Raw genomic sequence first — 7743 nt, 5'->3', positions numbered from 1 at the left:
GAGTAACCCCCACCCCCAAGATGTAAAGACGCATTTGCTTGTCCTCATTCTCAGATGTACTAACAACGGAAAACCCATGTTTCCCCATCTGACCAACCCTGAGAACAATGCCAAAGATTTCCTGTAATGAAAGGAACTAAAAATACTTTTTGATGATGGAGAGAGTGGAAGTTGAGCAACACTGACTGAGTGAAATACGGAAATGATACCAAATGACACCCAAGCAGCACAGCAGCAGTCCACCTGGCCTTTGATCTCTCAGTCTGGCCCCAAGACTCCGAACGTCGTGTTTTGTTCCCGGAGGCCACGCTGGGTCTTTGTGTTTGCATGCTCCATGCAATTTTCTAGAGAAAAAATTTAGTCAACCATAGCTAATGCTGAATTATAGCATAAGATGGTTGCTGGCAAATGGAACACCTAAATAATAAAACTTTCTCTTTTTTGCAAACCTTTGAAGAGCTTTAAGAACTGGCAATATGTCTGTGCTTTTGGAACGCAGCTACTACTTTCACAGTTATTCTCAAATTATTGTTATCAGATATATTTCATACACTGTCATATTTTTTGTTAAATTTAACTGTTTTATTAAATTTAACAATTTTGTTAAACCACTGTGGAATGGTTCTTATAGTTTAAAAAACTCATCGTATATTTTATTTCCTTTTACTCTCATCCCCACGCAGTGAGAGAGAGTCAGGATCCCCACCGCCTCCATCCCCTTTTATAGATGAAGAAACAGCGGCACAGAGAAGCGAAGGAACTTATGTGGGATCACACTGAGAGGACAGCCTTCTCGACACACAAGCTGCTCCTTACGCTCCGCCCTGCTGGTCCCCTGGAATTCCATTTTCCTCTCTGTTTGAGGCGTCCTTTTTGTTACAAATTTCCATTTATTATGGCCCATCTCCAAAAGAAGCCTCAGCCTGGCCAAAAGGAACCTTCTCTTTTTCTTTGCAAGTAAGTTTTTCCTCTTATCCTGTCTGGAAAAGGTGGTTCTGTGGCCAATTCAGTGTGCAATTCAGTGATTTAGGAATAAATATGTGGTACAGCTGAGTCTCTCCAGATGTTAAGCTAAATAAGGCACAACTGGACTTCTCGGGTCTGACACCTCTTTAAGCCAAATCGAGACAAGAGGGCCCCCAGAGCACGTGAGAGAGTAATGACAGTATTCTTATCAAGGATACCTACTATGTGCCTGACACTTTAGAGAGAGCTGAGACTCAAGATTAATTGTAGGTAAATTATATGACTATATGATAAAATCTTACAGTTTTCTTCCCCTCAATTTCTCTCCTCGTAGGAGGATTTTCCACCCCCGCATGTTGAACTCAGGAGTGGCTGTACGACTTGTGTTGGCCAGCGAAAAGTAGACAGAGGTGACACATGTCTTCCAGCTTGTGGTTTGCCATCTCTCCTTTCCACCTGCCACATGGACTGGCAATGTTCCAGATAGAAGCTGCCCTGGGCCCCAGAGAGAGGTGGAGAAGCCGAGCTTCAGGCAGCCACAAAGGCCATGTGTGTAAGCAAGCACTATCTCTCTGCCGTATGGTGAGCCACTGAAGTCATTTCAGTAGTGTGATCTAGCCTCTCTCGACTGGCAAACTTGCATGAGATTCTATAGCTAGAACATGAGCCAGAATGGTTCTTCTCCAGCATTTAATGAAGTGCATTAACTATGCTAAGTGCTTTCCTTATATTATCTTAGTCCTCGCATTGACCCCATCGCTGTGTGTATAATACTCATCCCAATGTTGCAATCAAGAATATTTCGGCTCACACAGCTCATCAGGAGCAGATGTAGGACTTGAACTCAGATTGCCCAGAATTTATAGCTCTATCTCAAAATCACTCATCCATGCTGTATCCTTTTTTGCTTCTCGAGGACACCGAGTTTGAGAAACTGAAGAGTAAGATGAATTTGCCAACCACCATCAGACTGTCAGATGGTACTTATTCATATGAGCTGCCCCAATTCATGAACCATTACCTGATGAGCACCCTGTGTAGACAAAGTTGGCGGAAGTACCTGGAGCTTCCTTGGCACGCCTCCATTCCTGCTTAATGTCTTCGGTTCAGAACTCCTGCTCAGCTACTGAGCCAGAGCTCCTACCTGCTCTCTTGCTCATGGACTAATGGAGATACAACAGCGACCTGCCACTCTGCAAGCCAACAGCAATGTGGGGAAAAGAAACAACACAGACTTGAGAAGGAAACAGATCTGAGTTTAAGTTCTGACTTTGCCACTTACCGGATTTGAGACCTTGGGCAAGTTGCTTCCCTCTGTGCCTGTAAAATGAAATAAATAAGATAACGATGCCTACCTCACTGGACAATTTGGGGGAGAAAATGGTTCGTTCCGACGAGTGCCTTGGGCAGAGCCTGGCATCTAATAGACACCTGAAGAATGTTAGTTCCTTTAAGACTTTACCAAAACACATTGTGTAGACCCTTTTGCTTTCCTGCCCTTTGCTCCTAACCTCCCCATCCTTTTCATGCTAAATCCAAAAGAGCCACTGGGTTTGGGATGGATGTGCTTCCTGATATAATTTGTACCTGAAGACACATCTTTGCCTTGAGAATGTAGTTTGGAAATGGAGATTGGGTGGCTTAGGCTGGGCTTGAAGAACTTTAAGAGTTTTTTTTTTTAAGCCACAGACCAGTCTTAGAAACTAATTATTTTTAGAAATATAATTTACAGGGGAAAATGCAAACCAAGTTCCAAATATTCAACTCCCAGCAAACATATGGATCATAATCCTTTGGAAGGGAGGGATAAATACATGTGCATGTATGTATTAATACTAATCATTTGCTTACATATATTTATCCCAGTTGTTAAAAAACAAGTACATTTTAACCCTTTCCAACTAACTCCTGCAGTTACTAAAACATTTTTTAAGTGACCAGCGAAGCATCATTCCCATCTTCTTCCAGCCTTTCAGCTCTCAAGCTGAGGCGTGGGGCAGGGGCCCCAAGAGGCAACCTCAAGCCCATGCCCTCCAGGTCACTGAGCTCCTTACCTTTTTCTTCATAGTCTCAGAGTAAAGAAAGCTTCCCAAACGTGGAACTCCTTCTGTAGTGGAAGGCTGAAGGTCAGAGCTGGAAAACCTCTAGTTTCTTCAACGAAGGTGCAGAAGAAAGAAGTTCCATTTGACCGTTAGCACATTGAAATTTTCTCTCCATTCACAAAACTGAACAAGTTGAGAAGAAAGCATGGTTTGTGTTTCTTCACCTTGTTATCTGTGTAATTCATATATCTCCTAGAGAGAAACAAATATCAATGAGAGGCTGAGAGGGGCAGTGACAGAGCCTAAGGATCAATCAGACCTGGGTTCAAATCCTGTCTCTGATATGAATAGCTTCTGTGTTGGAAGCAGGAAGTATAACCTTGGGCTGCAGGTCCTCAACCATAAAATGGGAATAATAATTCCTACTTCACGGAGTATTGCAAGAATTAAAGATATCATACAGAAACACCTAGTGTACAAAAAGTTCTCAAGAAATAACTACTGCCATCGTTAATGGAATCTTAGGTCCCTTTGGCAATCTGGTGTTATGAATATCAACTGATCGAGAATTGCATAAACGAATGTTTCTGGGATTGAAACACTATCTGTGTAGTATGAGAGTTTAGCCTGCTACTGAAATAGTTCCATTGGAAAAGCATTAGAAGGATATTATGTGCTGGTTCTCAAAGAACAATTAGATTGGATTGCAGGCATCAGCCCAAGGACTTATTCAGTTTCTTATACCATGCCTACATTTGAGATTTACTCAGAAAAATACAGTTGCAATTTCTGATAAAAACTAAGTCTTCCTATAGGTTAATTTTATTACTTTAAGCAGCCTATTTACTTTTCAAGAAGAAAATGAAAAGATTTTTTATATTAATTAAGCTGCTTTAAGGAGTATGTGGAGATGGAGGCCAACTCCATATAAGATGGAGCAGATTGCAAAAAAAAAAAAAAAAAGCAGCGATAAATTTCTGCCAATCTAATAACATAAGTTCTACCTCCCTGCACACTCATTATATGATATGGTTTGCTCCCTCCTCCCATGCATGATATGGGGTATTTCTAGTCCCACATAATTCTATGGCTTGTTTTATTGTGATTCACTTTTACCAATAGGTCAATTGCAAATGTCATATATAGAGAGGCACAGCAAGGCCTGCCTTCTCTTGCTTCCCTGAGACCACCACATGAAGGAGCTCAGGTTAACCTACCAGAGGATGAGAAGTCACAAGGAGTAGCAGCAGGCTTTCCCAGCTGGTTACAAACACAAACTTCCGGACATGTGAGCGAAATCACTTTGGAACATCCAGCCTCAGCTGAGCTACCAGATAGCTGCAGCCATGAGAATGACCCTCAGCGAAACCAACAGATGAACCACCCAGCTGAGCTCAGCCCAAACTACTGACTCACAGAATTATGAGCAAGTAAAATTGTTGTTTTAAACTGGGTTTGGAATGATTCGTTACACGCAAAAGACAACGAATGAACAAAGTCTTCTGTGGGCAGCTCTGTGGGTGGCTGCTGGGTTCACAGTAAATGCTCATTCTCTAAGCACTCTCCCCTGAGTTGCAGGTATAGGCTCCCAACAGCACTGGTCCCTTGGCCATAGTTTCTTGGTGAAGGGTGAACCCTTGTCTGAGGCTAGACCAATCACATTCCCTCTCACATCATGGTAGTGCTCTAGTGTCCAACTGTCATTGCTGGGGCCTCCAGGGTTGCCCAGTTCTATTCTTCTCAAAGTCTGGTTATTCTACGTTTCCTCAGATCTGATGGGTTTCCCTGATATCTTTCAGATCAATTCCATTTCTCCTCATGACAGCTAGAGGTGATTTCTGTTTCTCGTACTCCCCAAATTCTTAATCAATAAAGCATTCTTAAACAACAAGCATGATGTTGCCTCTACAGCAGAAAAAAAGTGAAGAGAAAGCACCATCCTTACCCTCATGGAGTCTCCAATGTAGAAGTCCTCCTGGATCAATTTTCTATCTGCTTTACCTAGAAAACTCTTTTTTATGCAATGTTTTTCAGGACTAGTATTTCATCAAATATTATATTAGTCAGAATAGAATAGTTAATGATGCAGTAACAAACAATCCCAAGCCCCAGAGGCTTAAAATGACATGTTTAGTTCTCACTCATACTGCCTGTCCATAGCTGGGGAGACATGGGAAGAGAGGATCTGCTCCTCTCTCTGGGAAGGAGGTTGATGGAGAAGCTGTCATCTAGAATAATGCTGATTTCCAGGGTAGAAGACAAGAATGTGGGTGACTCCTGCACAGCCACGCATAATTTCAAGGAAGTCTAAGCAGAGCCTATGACATTTCATAGGCTTCCTCACAAGCATCTCCCACACACCAGACCTTTGCTCCCAGAGCTGAGGCAGCTTAGACAGATCCACCTGGTTCTCTCATAGTGTCCCTGACTCTTCTGAGGAGAAAGGGGCCTCCTTCCATCTTCCATCAGCATGCTGTACCAAGCATGTACACAGCATGGAGGACCAAGTACAAGCTCTGGATGATCGTGTAATTTGCGAAAATGTCTCCAGATACTCCTGTCCCTGTATCTATGCTCATGCTATCAAGAGGCAGTCTATTCCTCCAGGCTTTGAATCTGGGCTGGATCTGTGACTTGCTTTGATTCATAGAATGAGCAGAAGTGACATCGTACCAAGTGTAGACCTCAGGAGGCCTTGTACACCTCCACTATCTTTCCTGTGGAAGGCTGCCACCGCTACATGACCACAATGTGATTGCTGTGTGGTCAAGCACAGATTTGTCTGCTGGAGGATGATAGATCGCACGGAGGAGAAACAAGCCATCCCCGCTGAGGTCACTCCTGATCAGTCAGCCTCAGCCACCCAAGCAGCTGACTGCAGATACATGGATGGGCCCAGCTGAGTCAAGCCCAGATTGATGACCCATGTTAGATAGATGCTTATTGTTTGACACCACGAAGCTTTGCATGGCATGGTCCATGCAAACGCTAACTGACGTAGTGATTTAAGCATAAAAGGAATTTACTAAAACATTGTATTCCCTGAAAAACCAGGACACTGTGAGACTTAGAAGCTATGCCCAGAATCGCCTGCAGAACCGGCCTAACCCAGATCCACTGTACCTGCCACCATGGACCCAAACACCATGACCCGGAGCCCTGGCAGCTGCCACCTGGACTACAGTCCTTAGGAAAGGAGGTGGAGCTATAAGGGCTGCCACCTGTCTCCAGAATTAGGTCACATACAGGCAAGATATTCTACAATGTAAATAACAGACACAAAAGCAAAGGCGCTGAGCCAACGAAACAGGAGTCTGGAGGCAGGGTCCAGGAAGCTCCCAGCGGTGCTAGACATTGAGGCTTTAGCAGCGGAGTCGGAGAGGTTAGCGCAGGAATCCTGAGGTAGCAGACAGGGCACTTGGGCAACATCTTTTTACCAACCATTACAGAGCATTTCGATGTCTTAATAACTAGTAATAACACACCAGGGCATGCTGCTTTCCCCTATGACATCAGTCCCCGGTCAGGAGACTAGAATCGCACTCTTAGCTTAGATTAATCAAGGGCCACACGCACCTTGGCAAAATGGGGTTATGGTCACTTTTTCTGGGCACATGGCCACTCAACAGGTGAACAAAAGAATAAAATCAAGATTCTGCCAGCAAGGAAGAAGGTGATGAGGGAAGATGAATTGGCATAAACAGTCCATAGTGACTGTGACACACACCCTAATCCACTCCTCTATGATAAGGGAGGGTAGGGACACAAAACAAAAGGCACCTCAAGGCCCTGTTCAGGGATTTCCCAGGATGCAGGACTTTCAGTGCTATAACCAGCAAAGCCCAGGACAAATGGGACAAGTTGGTCATCCAATGGCAAGGCTAATTAGTCCGTGATCTGAACAATGTTACTTAAGAGGAGCTAGAAAGGGTCAGAGAGGTCAAACATCTTACCACAAATCACACTGCTAATTCATTCATCCCTGTTCTTCAACTAGCCACACATTCAAGGTTACTTAAAGTACAATCCTGTGACATGGCTATTGTTCTACAGGTGAAGACGTAATCATAATATACGATAATAATAAAAATAGCTTTTACTCAGTGTCTATCATCCATCCACCACGGTTCTAGGCACTTCACGTGTATGAATCTATTTAATCTTTACAAAAGTCATAGGAAAGAGGTACCACTATGATTACAATTTTACATATAAACAAACTGAGCCACAAAAAAGGGTTAAGTAAGTTGCCAAGGTCACACAGTTATTAAGTGGCAGGACATCTTGGGCAGCCAGGCTCCAGTACATATGTCCCTTGTCATACACTGTACTGTCTAGTCCCATCTCAGACTGTATTCCAGCAGCCCACATCCATCCTCTCCAAAGCCAGTCGAAGCTACCTAGGCCCCTCACTCCAGAGGAGATGTCCCATTAGGCTGACACATGTCTCGTTAAAGAGAGACAGACATGGAGGCTAAGGAGGTCGCAGCAATGTGGCCCCCAGGTTGAACCTCTGTGCCAGAGATTAATTTGGGTGATGCTGCGCCACGGAGGGCATGATGTTACAGGTTAAAAAGACCTGTGACATGGCGCTTTGCATCGCTGCGCCTCGACTCTCACAGCTACAAAACCGGGAATCTGGACTAAACCATGGTCAAGGCCCTGTCTACAACTGGGGGAATCCAATTCACTCAGAGATTTTAATTCAACAGAAACCACTGAGGTCAGGAATATC

The sequence above is a fragment of the Pteropus medius genome, unplaced genomic scaffold, assembly GCF_902729225.1.
Source record: "Pteropus medius unplaced genomic scaffold, Ma_sr-lr_union100, whole genome shotgun sequence".
Classification (NCBI taxonomy): Eukaryota; Metazoa; Chordata; class Mammalia; order Chiroptera; family Pteropodidae; genus Pteropus; species Pteropus medius.
The sequence above is the reverse complement of the archived record's forward strand: the minus strand, read 5'-3'. Positions refer to the sequence as shown.